The following is an 18,544-nucleotide window of genomic DNA, read 5'->3' on the forward strand; positions in this document are numbered from 1 at the left end:
TCATTTCCTTGGACATTCTTTATAAAATCTAACCCCATCATCCCCATTCATTAGTATCGTCAGTGTAACTAAGTAATTTAATTATTTTCTTAAAAATGTCTTTGCTTCCAGTTATTTCTCACCATTTCCTTAGTAATTTTTTATAGCCATGACCAGGCCCTCCTCTTTCACACTAGAGCATTCCCTGGGAATAAGCTTCCAGTTGCCGTCCCGGACTCTGTAGCTGCTTCCCTCTCTGGTGTCCTGTGCTCATGGGCCTAAATATTTGCCCTCAAATGTCCTTCAACACATTCCTCTCTCAAGGAAGTGCAGACCCTCCGGAGCCCATTCCAGATTCTTGTCCCCATCCTTCCTTCCTGCTGCCTCCTTCCATACACACACACCACACACACAGAGAGACTACAGAGACTACACACACACCACACACACAGAGACTACACACACACACACCACACAGACACACAGACACACAGACTACACACAAAAACTGCACACACAGAGACTACACACACACACACATACACACACACGCACATATACACATACACACGCACACAAACACACGCGCACACACACACGCACACACATACACACACGCACACACATACACATACACACACATACATACACACACACACACACACAAAATTCTCACAGCCAGAAATGAAGTGCATTCCACGCCAATCTTTCTTTTACTGCGTCCTTCAATATTTACGTTTCTTAAAATTTTGACCTATGTTATTGTGTCTTTGTTAATAGAGGCTCATGATTCCATATATTGCTCTCTTGGCTAAACGTTTTTCTTCAAAATATTATCACCTCCTTCAGGAGCATCCCTGATTCTACCAACTTTACACCATGTAGTAATTTGGTTTGCACACAATGAGCAGCCAGCAAAGGTGTTTGATTAGCTATGATCTCCTAGAGCCCTATGGGTGATGCTTTAGGCGTCCGATTAGCTATGGTCTCCTAGAGCCCTACGGGTGATGCTTTAGGCATCTGATTAGCTATGATCTCCTAGGGCCCTATGGGTGATGCTTTTCATTGCCCGGTTGCCTAACGATAATGGTCTTTACGGCCCCGAGGGTTGTTCAGACGCCCTTCCTGTGCCTTGGTCCTGCGGTCATTGCCCCCCTTGAGTTTCTTTCTTGCGGTGGGTGCCATGAGTTCTCACGCGAGGGGAGCAGGCCTCTGTCTCTGCTTGAGTGGCTTTCATTAGCTCCGGGTGAGCCAGGGAGCAGTGCAAGTGGCAAGACCATACCCTGCGTTCACTGGAGGCTCTCCGTGCCAGTGTGGGATTCTTCTTGTAACACGTTTTTGAAAAAAGTTATTTTATGTTAAATACAACAAAAACATAGAAATGCACAAAAGTGTAAGTACAACATAATGAATGCCAAGGCCCTCATAACACCCACTGAGGTCAGAGGCCGCCCCCTCAGGGCCCCCACGACTAAGGCCCTTTCCCGACTTTTATGGATGTCACCTCCTTACTTTTCTTTACAGTTTTATCACCCAATTGTGCTTCCCTACACACTAGAATTTAGTTTTTCCATCTATTTTTATTATCTTGTAATAATTTTAAAAACTCAAGATCTACTTCTGTCTAGGTATTAATGTCTTTTGAAGGCTTCAATAGGCTCTCTTCTGTGTTTCAGTTAACTTATGTACACTGTCTCTATATCTCTATTGTACTGCCCACCCTCATCCACATGTATACCACCATCCCTACTCTATCCCCATCAATCTATCAATCAATCAGTCTACCTATCTAATTATCCATCTGTCTAGTTTCTCTGTCTCCCTACCTGCCTATATCCTCCAAACAGATTTTATTGGTCCTTTAGAGTTCTCTTGACTTCTGAGCCATTAAGCATAATAAGATCTCTTATTTTCTGGCCTTTAAATTTTGATATAAGTTAACAATTATGACACTGAAGTTAGGGAGAAAAGCAGTATAAACTATACTTGGATTTGCTAATACTTGCAGATACTGATTGGATGCAAGAAAAAAATCTCTTTTATTAAAGGCTTGTTATGAAAATCCATAAAGATTATGTTCAGAAAGATCACTTTTCATTCCAGGAAGTACTCCTGAAAATAGTATTAAGGACAATTCAGACAGTCATTTTCTTTAGAGGTGTTCAGATGATTTGCAGACATTATCTTCTTGTTCTTAATATAGACTTTAAGGGTATCGAATAGTGAGTAAGTCATGATAATTTTACTTTGAACCAAACAAAAAAGGCAGAAAGAAAACATGATGATGAAAAGTGAGCATAGTAAATAAGCATGTAACCTAACACAGATGCTAAGAATTCCTGTAAGAATTTGGTCTCTCCGACACAAGACGCCTGATTTTCCAATGCCAACCATAAGCCTGAAAAGGCCAGGGCAAAAGTATCGCAAGCTGAAAAAGTGCATCTCCTTAAGTTTTAAATCAAAATAAGACGGAAGGCAGTGAAACCTGCTAAGGAATTCTGCTATGGGGTTTTTAATGTATGGTTGTGATTACAACTATCTTCCTCCTGGCAGAACTAGCTGAGGGTTAAGGGACTTTCATCATTACTGAAACAAAACTATGTCAACAATGTCAGGGAACTGAGATATTTCCAAACAGGATGGGTAGGTTTGCCTAGGTTGTATAGCCTAGGGCCTAATGGCAGGAGGACATTTGTTGACAAAGTCAATATAAAAAGGATAAAGTAGGCCGGGCACGATGGCTCATGCCTGTAATTCCATCACTTTGGGAGGCCGAGGCGGGTGGATCATGAGGTCAGGAGATCGAGACCATCCTGGCTAACACGGTGAAACACCGTCACTACTAAAAATACAAAAAAAAAAAAATAGCCAGGTGTGGTGGTGGGCACCTGCAGTCCCAGCTACTTGGGATGCTGAGGCAGGAGAATGGCTTGAATCCGGGAGGCAGAGCTTGCAGTGAGCTGAGATCACACCACTGCACTCCAGCCTGGGCAACAGAGTGAGACTCCATCTCAAAGAAAAAAAAAAAAAAGGATAAAGTGAAGGCCCATTTGGAAAAGTATGAAGTTGTCCTAGTGATGTCCATCACTCCTATTTATTCAATTCTACATTCAAATGAAGTACTTGAATGATATCATATTTAAAGTAAGGTATTTATGTTTTAGGTTAAAAGTGCATGGCAGTGTGAAGTGTGACTCTGAAGAGCGATTGGTCTGTGGCTAACTATAAGGATGCGCTATTATGTATATTACACCCATAGAAGATCAGTAATGCGTTGTATTGTTGAAGTACAGTGAATATGATATTTTGATTTATTTTAATAGTCGCTGAATCTCATTCCACTCTTCAGAATGGTGAGTGTAATACAGGATCCCTTCTTCTTTTGAATTAAAACAAGTGCTTAGCAATGACACAGGAGTGTCGGTACAATATGATTAACCATTAAGTTGACTTTGGTACCATGTAAGTGGGCTTGGAGTACAAACAAGACCTATTTAGGCTCAAAAGTACAATATAACAAAACGAGATTGGTAAAACCTGCAAATACACATCTACCCCAGCTCCTCATATTGGGGTTTATTAAGGAAAATGGTGAGTCTTGGTGAGTAAATATGAATTTATTTCATAATACAAAGTACATAAAAATTGCTAAAGTTGTTTCTACTTATAAGGGTTTTTTTTTCTGTCAGTTAAGCTTACTTGGCATTCACTTGATAATTTGTTTAGTTATTGGCTTGTTGATAGCTCCACTTACATTTTAAGTGCTAGTTAATTAATTTAGGTCACCTAAAGGAAATGAAGAAGTAATTGTTTTAGGACTTGGAACTCACAGAGATATCTATGTTGCAGTTTCTTAACGTACACAGCATGGTGGGTTATTTTTGAAAATGCAGAGGTAAAAAGTTCGTATGTATTTTGCATGTGTGTTTGTGAATAAAAAGAATAGAGAAAATTTAGACTCTAGCTTTATATTTTGAGGAATTTTCTTAAGTTTTCTTATTATTATCATGATTTCACACCAGTTTCTAGAAGCATATTGTCACATGTAGATCTGAAATTGCTTTTACAGACAGTTGAAGGATGTTTGGAGAAACTGTTTATGGCTGCTGTAAGACATTAAGCTTCTGGGAGTCGCAAGTGTGATGTTGTCTTTATCAGATCATTAACTCCATGAAAAATAAATGATGTCTTCTCATCTCAGTATTTCTCTCTCTGTTTTGCATTAATGTTGACATGAATTAAACTGAATGAAATTGAACAAGTATAAAGTGTTTCTACATCCAGATTTATTTAAGCTGGATCCACAGAATGGCTCTTCTACACTTAATGGAATCCTAACCACCCACTAAAAATGGGGCCATGTTGCCCACCTTGGTGGATTTTTGAGAGGATTCAGTAAATCAGTGCTGTCGGGATGCTTAAACCTGGTAGAGGCATCCTCCCGCCATCTCAAATCCCACATTGACTTAACCACCAGGCCCTGCTGATTCTGTTTGCAAAGGTATTTCTGATCTGTCTGGTTCTCTCCTTCTCTACAGCACTTCTCTAATTCACCATCGCCGGTCATCTGGAATATAGAAAGCAGCTCCTAACTAGCCCTCTGCCTCAGTCTTGCTCCATTCTAATCAAGCCTCCTCTCTCCAACCAGGTGGGCCCTCTCAAAACACAAAGATCACTACATTATCCCTTATATAAAACCTTTCAGAGGCTTCTGCAGTCCTCAGGATGAAGCCAAATCCCTTCATAGAGCTTACAAAGTCATCTTTGATCTGAGGCTGTCCAGCTCTCCAGTGTGGTCTCTGAACTCTTTTTCTCCAGCACTCTAAGCTTAAAAAAAAGTATTTATGGATGAATAGCTGCAAAAAAAATGGACTTCATAAGTTTAATAAATCTGTAACTAACATTTTTATAACTTGCAGACTATAATGTTCTGCAAGCTTGAGGCTAGAACAAACAGTGGAAGTATTTAGATGAAATTAGACTATAGTCAAACATCAGCTGGTAATAGCACCCTGGGAAATCACTTGGCTTTTCCACATCTTGGGTCCTGATGTGCAATATGAGGGACTCTTCGGCAAGGTGATTTACCAGGTCTTGAAAGACATCAGGCGGGTGTGCGTGCATTGACTGCCTATGCATATCATGCATACACATGATGTCTACATATTTGGTATGTGCACTGTATACAGATATTGTGTCCACGTGTTGTGCACTCACGTAGTATGTGCATATCATGTATGTATGTGCAATCAAGCTAAGCCATGTGCCACTAGAGGCCAAGTCTGCACTCAGTCACTCCTTTTTGGAGCTGTGATTTACAGTTTGGTTCATATATTTGAATTGTCAATGAGAGTTACCCATTAAGATGTTAAAGAGCCTGATTTTAGTCATCATTTATTGAGCTGACTCTACCACATTTTAAGCACCCTACCTGCACCTTTTCATTTAATTCTTGTAATAACCGCATAAGATGAGTGCCTTCAGCCTGAGACTGCAGAAAAGAAAACTGAGGCTTAGGGATGTAAAATCTCGCCTCACAGGCACAAAATGAAAGAAACAATCCAAACTAGGATTTTGAAGCCCAGTCTGTCAACAGCTCAAGGTTTAACATTGTGGCATACTCTTCCTAACCTCCTGCTTCCTCCGCAGTATGACAAATACTCTGCTTTATTGGTATGGTAAATTCTCTTTCGAACTGTGTGTCTTCTCTGATCTCAGGGAGAAATTATGACCTAGGACAGAAAGGATTTGAGAGCAGGAGGCTGCTGGCTACTCACGGGACCCCTGGACTGGGGCAGACAGCAGGGTGGCTCTGAGCCCTGCCCCCACACGGCAGTTGTGAGAGGGATGAACCTCGCAGCATGTCAGCCATTAAAGGCAGACTGTGAGTATTTCCTCGGTAACAATTACAACAACGATAAAGCCAGTTGCCATATGCCTGGCATTAAGGCCTGAGTTATGTGTATCACAATATCCATATTTATCAAATTTCAGTGCAATACACATGGCCACACACGGGTGTTTGCTTTATCTGCGCACCTCCGTACTGTCATGTGATAGACTCACTTTTTTTCATTTACATGAGCAAATTAAAAAAGTAATGTTATCACACTGAAACAAAATAGGGAAACCAGTACCACTTGTCATAAACGTGAGGTGTAGAAATGCATGCACCACTAGCTACATGTGTAAAATTGAGAAAGTTCATCTGTATGCCACGCCAATCATCAGCTCTATTAAAGCAGTGTGTACTACACTGCACCTTGGGAAGCCTAGATCTATCTTCTTATCCATCACTCATTTTCACAGTCTTGGAAGATTGAACATATTAACCCCATTTTACAGATGCAGAGACCGAGACAGTTTAAGTAAATTGCCAAAAGTCTTATGTCGTTTTTCTTGTTCCAAAGCACCTGATCTTTCTACTGTGAATCCAGATATAGGTTAATTAGATTCATCTTATGCAATGTTTTTCTGTACTAGACACACTTTTTTTGTGTCTATGCTGTTTATGCTCCTTATCTTAAAAGTCATGGTAAGCAAATGTGAAAATCTTATGTGCTTTTTTTTTTTGAGACGGAGTCTCACTCTGTCACCCAGGCTGGAGTGCAGTGGCGCGGTCTCGGCTCACTGAAAGCTCTGCCTTCTGGGTTCACGCCATTCTCCTGCCTCAGCCTCCCGAGTAGCTGGGACTACAGACGCCTGCCACCACGCCTGGATAATTTTGTGTATTTTTACTAGAGACAGGGTTTCACCGTGTTAGCCAGGATGGTCTCGATCTCCTGACCTCGTGATCTGCCCGCCTCAGCCTCCCAAAGTGCTGGGATTACAGGCATGAGCCGCCACGCCCAGCCGATCTTATGTATTTTTATATTAGAATTTAGGGCATTATGCACCTCAGAAAATTCTTAAAAATGAGACTATGTTTTTCAATATTCTTATCTTTGAAACACTGATGTTTAACGTTGTGTGTTGTCTTGACTGCTGTTCATACAAACTCCAGAGTACTGGCTCAGAAAAATCCCAAGGAAAGAATCAACCAGTGTGTGTGTACGGGACGGCAGGATGGACTCAAAGCAAACCATTTTCACTAAAATGATGAAACTTCACATTTGTTTTGGAAGTCCTTTCAGCCTGTGCACCTCATTCACAGATCCCCTACATTCAGAGAGAGGGAAGCACAGAAACAGTACGACCCGTGGGGACACCATGTGTCACGCTGCGTGGCTGGCTTTTATGCCGTGGTGCGATGACATGCCACATTGAGACATTGTAATGAGAATGTGTAAGACTTTACATCTGTTGCCTTCAGATCTCATTGGGGAAGAAGGAAGAAGTTATTGCCGGCAGTGTTAAAAAAGAGGACAGAGAGTGAGAGAGACAAGGAGAGAGAGAGAAAGGGAGAGAGCGCAATTGTATTACTCAAGTCATCCGTTCCTGACCATACAGTGCCTTAATATTTAATATTTATAACTATACTCAGGGAGACAGGACTGGGGGCATTTCTCTAAGAGTCTGCTGATGTGTTCCTACCTGGCAGGAAGACCAGAAGCCCTCATCAGGGGCTTTCTGCCCCAACACAATGCTTAACTAAGTCTTCCCATCACTTCATGTTTTAAAACATCCATATTTTCATAGTGGTAATCTTAACTTAGTTTTTAAAATTATAGTTACAGCCAGGATGCAGACGCCTCACTGGAAGCCTGACAAGCAGTTACACAGTGCCTGTAGCAAACAGCCAGCGTCCTGGATGCATGTCTGCCTCAGTAGATGTTGTGCAAGAGTGTGAAAGGTGTTTCTTAAAATCTGCCAGCATGCCAGCATTCACAACAGCTTTCTCAGTAGCAAATACAAGAAAGATATATACATATATTTTTCACAACCATCATGCCTATTTAAAGAAAGGGGCCAGAGTGTGTTTCTTTGATCCATGTGACATCACGCTGTGTTGTGACAGGCTATTTTACCATCAGTAAATAAGTGACATGCAGGCTCTTTTGGGGTGGTGATGTCATAAAGATGTTTAAAAGGAAGGGAATATGTCTGAGGAGTTTGGCTGAGAATGGGGAAAGCGAGATGGTGTCATCTGGTTGGAGGAGAAGTAATACTAGGTTTGTAATTTTCTGTATCGTGTTATGTTTTGTATTTTCATTTGTATGACTTCTAATTTCTTTATAAAACCAGGTCACTAACTTCGTGACATTTTCATGCACGACTTGATACTATAAAACAACATTCACTACTATTCTTTTTGCCTTATATACTATCATTTACATGTTTTGAACTTCTCTATTTCTTCTCCTCTCCCAGTAAATGTTGAGCTTTGAATTGCATATGGATTATTTTTCATTCAGAGGTTATCTTCTGAAAAAATTCTACACACATTTCTAATTCCTTATATTTTCTGTTACTACTACTACTATTCATACTACTACTAATAATAATAGTGAGCACCTACTATATGCCAGGCAACATACTCAGAGATTTATATGCCTAATTTATTACTCCTAACAACCACTGCAAGGTTGGCATATAGCCAACGTTACTATATTGTATTACAGATTTGGAAACTAAGTATAAGAGAGAATAGCTAACCTTCTAATGTCACACAGTTACTAAGTGTTAGACCTAGAACGCTCCAAGAAATTTTGAAATGGAAAAGTCTTCGAGGCAAAAGGATTGCTCGGCACTAGTAGAGGCAAAGTGGCGAGGTGAGGCTTGAACCGGCCACTGCCCCGTAAGCACTGAGCAGCATTCTCAGTATCTGCTTTGGAGGCAGCTCCTACTGCCTGTGGCCTTGTCCATACACTGCAATGCTTCTGCACACTAAACTCTGCCGGCTGGCTCTAGACTGAGATGGTTCAATTCCTCATTGCACCGATTCATTCTTGGGGTCCTTTCCACTACGGCCTTAGCCATAGATCAAAGGAATTAAGACAAAAATCACATTTTTTGGTGCAATACATCTTAGCAAGCAGAAAGGAAAATGTTGCAAAGGAAGAGACCCTCCACTCTTAAAGGTTGTAATTAAAAATTATCAACTGATTTTAGCCACCCACGTCTACCTGCAAAAGGATTTTCAAACTTATATCATTGTATTCATTCCAATAATCCAGTAAGATGTGTGCCAAGCTCAAATCCATGCTCCCCACAGCCACCAGGAAAATGTAGCTAAAATTGAGTCCTACCACATGTTTTTTCTTAAAATTCTTTATAGCTTTCCTTTATCTGTATTTGTACTGCCCAACAGGGTACTCACTAGCCAGGTGTAACTATTGAGCACTTGAAGTGAGTTAGCCCAAATTGAGATATACTGTAATTGAAAAACACACACCAGATTTCAAACACTTAATAGAAAAACAAGAATGTAGAATAGCTCATTGGTAACTTTTATATTGTTCACATGATGAAATGATAAAATTTTGGATGTATTAGGTAAAATTAAAAATCGATTACGATTGACTCCACCCATTTCTTTTTACTTCTTTCAAAGCGGCTCCCAAAGTGATCTCCCATGTGGTCCTGGAGAACCACAGACAAAGGTGATTCTCCTAAGAATAAAACCAGGGCAGTCAGGAAAACTGATTAAGAAACTTCACAGCCAGCTAGAGAAACCTCGCTGTCCTTTCAGTTATGGGACATTCACCAGGGAGAGTCTTCAAAGGGAAGTTGTTTCCCCTGCCTCCAAAACAAGTCTCATTGTCTCTGCTTTTGCATATTGGGCACATGGGGAATGGTTTAACTTAACAGTTGTCTGTAGACCAGCCAACCATGAGGAGCTAGATCAGGCCTGCCTGAAAGAACTGCGTGTGGATGAGAGATCCTTAACCTTGACCTTGAGCCGAGTGGATTATTCTGATGAATTTAGGAAGTGGTGTGTTTCAGGAGGTCACGGACATTCTTATAGACATATGGATGCGAAGAAGTAGCTGCAAAAAGAGGCGAAATGTAATCAGTGGCTGTTATTTTTGCCTTACAGCATCAACCATTTCGCCTTCAAATACCTACATCGCAGTGTCTTGGGGGAAACTACCTCTCTATTACATTCAATAAATATAAATATAAATATAAACTTGTGAAGACATAGCATTTGTTCTAGACTGGCTAATCAGCCATTTTGGTTCTGTAATCAAGCATAAGGTTCAGACAGAAACATGTGATGCAAATCAAGCCCATCAGGGCCAAGGAGATTCAGCACCTGAATTGAATCTGTTCTCCCTACAAAATGAACTGTTGTCCCACAGGTGCACAGGGAGGACCAGCACACTAGAACTGCTACAGCTGCCTTACAAGCAAGTGATGCCTAGAATAGGTTTGGGCCCAAAGCAGCAGAGCTGAGAGCCGAGGCAAGTCCTTGTCCTGTTAACCCTGTTTGAGATGTGGGTCAGGTCCTACCTCAGGAGTTATTTATTTTTGTTTGTTTTTATTAAACTCATTAGAGTTAAATTTGCTAGTGACAGCATCATCAAACATTTAATCCAAATGTTACACTATTCTTGGCAAAATGAGACATATATGATAATAATGAAAAGTGTGCAAAGCACTTTGGTTGCTTTTTATAATGCCTGGCACAAAGCATAGGTAACTGATTAGTGCTCCTAGAGAAAGAATTTGAAACACTAGACCAGATTATGTTACACATGACTAGGAAAGAGAGAGTGCTATTATATTTTCAATATTTATGTGGCATAAAATTAAACAAATCTGGCTTGAATTCTTCTTGGAGCTTTTATTTATTATCTTTAAATTCAACGTATATTTTTAGATGTGAATCTGGCATTTGTACTATATCGCGAATGTTTCCAACTTCTTTGGGGGGATTGAGAAAATTTAAACATACATGAGTGTGCACGTGTGCAGGCAGGCCCGTGTGTGAGCGTGAGTGCACGTGCACACACACACATACACACACTCTCTGTCAAATAAGTATAATTTTTAAATTTGAAAATGGCATCTCAAAAATTCTGAGTGAGAATATGCCTTTAGAAGGTCTCTTCTTACAGGTATTGACCAAAATAAAAATTCACATTGATTAACACCCACAAAAATGCAGCTGAAGGCAGCATAAAGTCAACCTAATCTTGCCACTTTCCCCTAAATTAAGCTATACTTACTTGGTTAAAAATATAAAACTTTTGTAATAATATTATTTAATTTATGTAAAAAAAGTTGTGTGCCATTATTTCTCACCCTAAAACATATGCATGCTTTTTGAGGCTTTAAAAGGGTGAGCTGAATGCTGCTTAGACAAATGTGTTGTATTAATCTTGTGTAATATTTAGAAAATACGACTAAACACGTCCATTTAGAATATGCGAAAATATTGAATTGAAAATTGACTGTTGAAATGTTAAGCCTTGTTTATATTTTCTAAGGGGGTATATCTTGGGCTTTTCAAAAAAATTCTTTTTCTTTTGTGGTTTGGTTAAACTTCAGGTGGGAAGGAAGCATTGACATAGAGCCTGAAATACCGGTCTGCAAAAGGTCATAAAAGAACGTTGTGTATTGAGTTATCTGTAGTATTTATCAATTGGGAAGTATCCAATATCACATCCACTTAGCTTCTCCTGTGGCATAATGAAGCTGTTTATAAAACTCCCATGGTGATGTCAGTACAGAAAAGTAACTCTGTGAATAGAGGTTGGCTGCCTCAAGAAGAGAAGAAATGCCATAGCCAGCATGAAACGAAATGAGAAGGCAACCTGGCATTCTCTTGTCTGCTGTTCATCTCAGATTATGCCACATTCATTTTGATAAAGACTTGAACAATGTTTATGAAAATTTTAGGGCATGCTGCGTACTTTACCTACATCATTACTGTTAATGTATCTTAATATATTTTCAATGTGAAAATTGATCACACAAAGAGTGAAACTTCTCAATCTCTACCAGCTTCTAGAACTTACTTTACAAAACTTAAAAGAGTTTATTTTTATTTTATATTTTTGCAGCTGGAGTGGATATTTATCTAAGCATGAATTCTGAATGCTGGGTCATTGAACAACTTGGAAGCCTTTAGTAAAATTGTCAATAGTCAATTGTGAGACCAGCACAGTGGCTCATGCCTGTAATCCCAACACCTTGGGAGACCAAGGCGGGTAGACTGCCTGAGCTCAGAAGTTTGAGACCAGCCTGGGCAACACAGCAAAACCCCGTTTATACCAAAAATACAAAAAGATTAGCTGGGCATGGTGAGGTGTGCCTGTGGTCCCAGCTACTCAGGAGGCCGAGGTGGGAGGATTGCTTGAGCCTGGTAGGCGGAGGTTGTAGTGAGCCAAGATTGTGCCACTGCACTCCAGCCTGAGTGACAGAGCGAGACTCCCTCCCTCTCTTTCTCTTTCTCTCTACTCTCTCTCTCTCTTCTCTCTCTCTCTCTATATATATACACACGCATATATATACACACACACATATATATATAAATTGCACACTTGTGATGTTGCCATAAAGATATGAAATCTGCGCTGAATTATTTCCCATTCTCAAAACAGTCCCCCTTTGCTACAGAGCAATGAAATGTTTGGTAGAAATAATTTTAAATGTATGTTGTATTCAGTTTTGAAATTTTACTCAATGCTATACATCACTAGAAATAGTTATTCTTGCCTTTTTTATAACCATGCTATTTAATTGTTGATGTTTTGATGAAAATATTTACTGTTTTTAACATAATTTAGTTTCCACATTATAGGATATGTTGATTCAACTTTATTTCTTTATTATCTCATAAATGTAAAAACCTGAGTAGGTTAAAACACTGATATTTTCAGTTCTGTGGAGGTGGTTTTCATAAGCAGATATACACACCTAAATCAACTCATATTAACCGCAATTTCTCAGTAGAGATTCCATATTCTTCAGTTCATCTCAATTTGTCTTTGTAGACTAACCAAACAGAAAGTCAATAGTGAACAAATATTATGAAAATTCTATAAAAAACTAATTTGTATTAATGCTCAATTCAGAATATTTTATTACTTTTGTCCTTTCATGATATAAACCATATCTAACATATAATAAATACATATACATATATAGGCTAATGAACACAATGTTTCAGTTAAAAGAACTAAGAACTAAAGGCTTCAGTCAAAAGCAAAAATTAACTGACAGAATTACAAAATTCCAACTGTATGTCAGTTATGAGAAACGTATCTAAAGCATAAGGTTAAAAAAGGACAAAATAGAAGAGATATAAAGGAAATAGCAGCCAAACGAAATCTATGTAACTATGTTATTACCAGAAACAATTGACGTTAAGGCAAAGCATTACTAGAGATAAAGAGGTAACAATGAAAGGTTCAGATGACAAAAGGTTCAATTTACTAGGAAGATGTAACAATCTATAGATTTCAGGCAATTTTATGGCCTCAAATATGAAAAGATAAGAGAAAATGGAATAACCCACAGTTATTGTGGGAAATTCTGCAATACCACCCTTAATAATTAAAAGAGCCAGCAGATAAAACTCATTAAGGATAGAGAAATTTAAAGAAAGAGATTAGCAAAGCTCACCTAATGAAGAAAAAGAGAGAGGAAGTGAGAAAGAAAGAGAAGGAAAATAAAAAAGAAAGAAAGAAGAAAGAGAAAGGAAGGATAAAAGACTGAGAGGATAAGGGGAAGGGAGGAAAATGAAGAGAAAAGAATCGAACACAGTTGCAGAATATATACTTTTTGCAAGCATACTTGGAACATTTTTCTAAATTTGAACATACTCTTGTCCATAAAATAACTCTAAACACATTCCAAAAGGTAACAGTTACACAGAGTATGCTTTTTGACAACTATGCAGGTAAGGTGGAAATAAAAAACAAAAAAAAGCTACAAAATATCCTCATGTTTGGAAATCGAGAAATACACATCTACGAAACCCACAGACTAAAGCAGAAATTAAGATGGAAATAAAATATTTTGAAGTTAATCATAGTGAAATTACTATATATCAGAATAATTGGGATATTAATAGAGCAGTACTTAAAGAAAAAATGTATTTATACAAATGTATACTGAAGCCTACAAATTAATAAACCAAACACCTATCTCACAAAATTAAAAGAAAAAGATACTGAAAAAATAAAGCAAAAAATAAATTTAAAAATCAAGAAAAAAGTAATAATATCATTTATGTGTTCCCACCTGGCAGAGAGATGAGAAGCCCTCATAATCATAATAATCATAATAGAAGTCAATACAATAAAAAGCAAACACAGAGAGTATCAACAAATCCAAATGGTGTTTTTTTCAAAATGAATAAATTGATAGATGGTGAGACTGGTCAAAGAAAGAAGGTGCAGGTAATCAATTTCATGGACAAAATGGATCAGTCCTTATAGACCAAGCAGATATTAAACAGTTTATAAAGTAATATTATGAGCAACTTTAAGCCAATAGAACATTTACTTGAAGTGGACGAAATATTACACAAAAATAAAACTCACCAAAATTGTCCTTCCCTTTTATAGATAATCTGATTAATCCTTAATATAAGGAACTAAATTTCTAAAACAAGCAAAAAATAACTTCACTAAGAAAATGTTAGATCCACATAATGTAACCCCTAAGATTTTTCTAAATATTTAACAGAATAAAATTTGAATTATAAATAATTTTTTCTTGACTTTATTTTATTAACTAATCTTTCAGATAACTTAGATAAAATTATAAACTACTCTCTCATAGAGATAAAACACCTGAAACAAAATATTAGCCGGATTCAAATGATACAAATCATGACCTCATTGATGTTAAACCTGAATGCAAGAATAATTGCTCTTAAGAAAACCAGCGTATTTCAATTAAAAATGGTTATTAAAGGAGATTAATAATACAAAAATTGTAATATATGCATAATAATATTTGAGAAAATTAAACATCAATTTTTAATGAAAGCACCTAAATTAAGAATAGAAAATAACTTCCTATGCTGATAAAAGATATTCAGCAAAACAACAACAAACAACTTAATGACAAAATGTTAAAGGGTTTCTCTCAGGTTCTAACTTAGGGAGAGAATGCCTCTATCATGTATTTCTTTTCAGTATTGTACGGAGTTCCTAAACAGGATTTTAAAAATTGTAAGTTAAGTTTTAAGTTTTAATTGTAAGTATTAAGTTTTTAAAAAATAAGTATAAGAATGGGAAAGGAAGAAATAAGTTGAAAAGAATAAACAAAACTATAATTATGTGTACATGCTCTGATGGAAAGTCTCCAAAAAGATCTATTAAAAAAAGCTATAAGAATTAGTGAGAGTTTGCCAAAGTTGATGACAATAAATCAATCTAAATCAATTTTTAAAACTCTATTTCTCTACACCAATAACACATAAAATAAAGGTTAAAAAATACCACTTCTAATACTTCTAATAAACATGCAAAAATCTATAAGACTAGAGACAAATTTAACAAAAAATGTAAGACATCTGTGTAAAAATATCAACCTTTGTTGAGGACATTAAAGAACACTCGTGGAGAAATACACTATATTGCTTTATTGGAAAACACAACAGTATAATATAAAGGTGTCAATTTCCCCCACACTGAAAGGCATGTGTTCAGTGCAATAGCAAACAAAATCCCAAAAGGAGTTTTTTATATGATTCTATAAGTTTCTTATATGATTTTTATATGATTCAGTTACGAACGTTAATATAACCAAAATAGTTTTCATATTTTAAAAGAAGAACAAGCTGGGAGATCTTGATATATCACTATCAAAGCTTTTTATAAAGGTATAGCACTAGGGGCTGGGTGCGGTGGCTCACATCTGTAATCCCAGCACTTTGGGAGGCTGAGGCAGGTGGATCACAAGGTCAGGAGTTCGAGACCAGCCTGGCCAATATGGTGAAATCCTGTCTGTACTAAAAATACAAAAATTAGCTGAACGTGGTGGTGGGATTCTGTATTCCCAGCTACTCCGGAGGCCGAGGCAGGAGAATAGCTTGAACCTGAGAGGCAGAGGTTGCAGTGAGCCGAGACTGTGCCACTGCATTCCAGCCTGGGTGACAGAGCGAGACTACATCTCAAAAAACAAACAAAAAAAAAGGTATAGCAATAGGTACAATGTGTCAGCTGACCTGAAGATAGACAAATAGACAAACAGACAAAAGTAGATAGCCCAGAAATAGAGCCAGGCACACCTGACAGGATTTATGATGGTAACAGCTTTGAAAATCAGTGTTAAATTGCAGTCTTCAATAAATGGAACCCAGTTAATAGGGGACTCATACAGCAACATAAATCTTTGTTTCATACACAAATTTACTAGAGATATTGTTAACCTAAATATAGAAGGCAAAATGAAATAAAATAAAATTTGAGATACAAATATAGAAAAATTTTATTACCATTATTATTAGGACAGATAAAGGCATTCATAGAAAGACACAATAAAACACAGTGGTTAAAGGGAAAGTCTGATAGATTGGACTAAATTAATAGCAAGCAATTTTATTTATTAGAGGGACTTAAAAGGAGTGGGATAAGCCACAAATGGGAGTTTACATTTGGATCTAATTTATCTGGCAAAACATTTCATATCTAATGAGATTTCCACAAGTCATTATTATTATTATTAAAAGACAAGCAATTCAGAAGAAAAATGGGCAGAGACTTTAACAGTCACCTCTCAAAGGGGTATACACATGTTCGAAAAACCTGTGATAAAATGCCTTATGGTATTAGAAATTGAGAAAAAGCAAATTAAAATCAGAAGGATAGAGCACAGATTCACTGAACTCACAAAAATTACAACAACTGACAAAAGCAAGTATTGCTGAGCACATAGAGTGATGGTAACATACCATGCTTTCAGAAAAACTTTTGGATCATATATTATTAACAGGCAATTCCATTTCTGATCATGGACAATTAAGCATATGTACAACCAGATAAATGTACAATAATGCTTCTTGCAGCAATGTCCATGAATAGCTAAAACTGGAAATAATCCAAATAACCATTATCAGTCTAATGGGCAAATACCTTGCAAAATACTCAGACAATGGAACACTATACAAAAGTGCAAGGACTACATTCTATGAAACACGGGTAATTAAAAATATTGTTTAGTGAAAGAAGCAAGGAATGAAGTGTCGTACAATTCCATTTAAATAAAGTTCAAAATTAAGCACAACTAAAATAGAATAGCGACACAGACATGAGTGATAAGAACATAAGCAAAGAAAGGAAGTGACTGTCATCTAAGTCAGGATAGTGACTCTGTGAATGGAAAGGTGACATCAAGAAGGGATGTTCAAGGGGACCAGGGGTTCTGGCAGTGTCCTAAATTTTGCTGTGGGTAATGTTTATATGGGTGTTTACAATGGTTTGTTAAACAATATATTTTGTTTTATGTACTTTCCTGGATGTATATCTCACAAAAAATGTTTTTAAACTGTATAATAATATTTGCAAAACAAAAATTATACATTCTGTATAGAAATTCTTCTTGATCTTAGTACTTAATGCGAGGAACTGTGAAAACTTAGTTATGATTCATGATGTTTTAAAATGCCAATTGTACTTGTCACTTATACACAGTGTGATATATACCACATTTCTATCTACATCTATAGATGTAGGTGTAAATATAGATTCAGATATAGACACAGAGCAAGGATAGCTGTAGCATTGTGTTGCTACATTTATATTATTTGTAAATCTGAAGTGATTCAATTTGAGTTTTTCTGACATCAGACAAAATGAATAAACTTGAATTTTCACAGTGCTAAAGAACCTGAAACTCAGTTGTTATTGCATTTCCTATGAAAGAAAACATATTTTCACATCCTTCTAATGTTTGAATACTTGCTTATTGAAAGCTCTGCAAAGGTTCTTTGAACGCATTTGCACACTAATTTTTGTATGAGGCAGGTAGGAAGTTTATTAACATGGGACCCTCATATTTTCTAGAAGCTTATTCCTAAATACGTACAGTTCTTTGGCAATGTTTTACCATTCACCAGGAGATATCTATGTGAAACAGTTCAAAATAACAGGACTATTTTCCACGGAAATTCAAAGATATGTTCCTCTAGATGATGTGGAAATGAATCTGGGAACTGAAGACATTTGAACTTTGCAGCATCTTCAGTTTCCATGGCTATAGGCTTCAGGATGTGACACACTCCGTTAACATATAAGAGCTGCCAATTTGCCTTGACATTGGATGACATGACCCCTGGCAAAACGTAGATGGTTTGGATTAGTTGTTTTCTATTTCATAGAAGCAAAATGTGTTAGAATAATGGGATGAGAGTTTATAATTTTAATACGGCAGTCATCAGACTTTATGGTTCCTTTTGAGATTGTCAATTATTTTATTCGTGAGGAATCATTTTAAAAAATAGAAACAAAACTTGGCCTTTAATGTTGAGTTACTGACTGTATTGACTGCGTTAAATCCTGTGAAAATAACGGAAATCGTGTTTAAATACAGAAAGTGGCAGAAGCTACATTTTTTTACCATTAAGGAAATTGTGCTTCCAACACAAGTGAAAGTACTTGTAAGTTTTGTCATTACAGGGGATCTAGTTTGACTAAAGAGCTCTATATGTTGCTAGAAATTT

The sequence above is a fragment of the Pongo pygmaeus genome, chromosome 12 (assembly GCF_028885625.2).
Source record: "Pongo pygmaeus isolate AG05252 chromosome 12, NHGRI_mPonPyg2-v2.0_pri, whole genome shotgun sequence".
In the NCBI taxonomy this organism is placed as follows: Eukaryota; Metazoa; Chordata; class Mammalia; order Primates; family Hominidae; genus Pongo; species Pongo pygmaeus.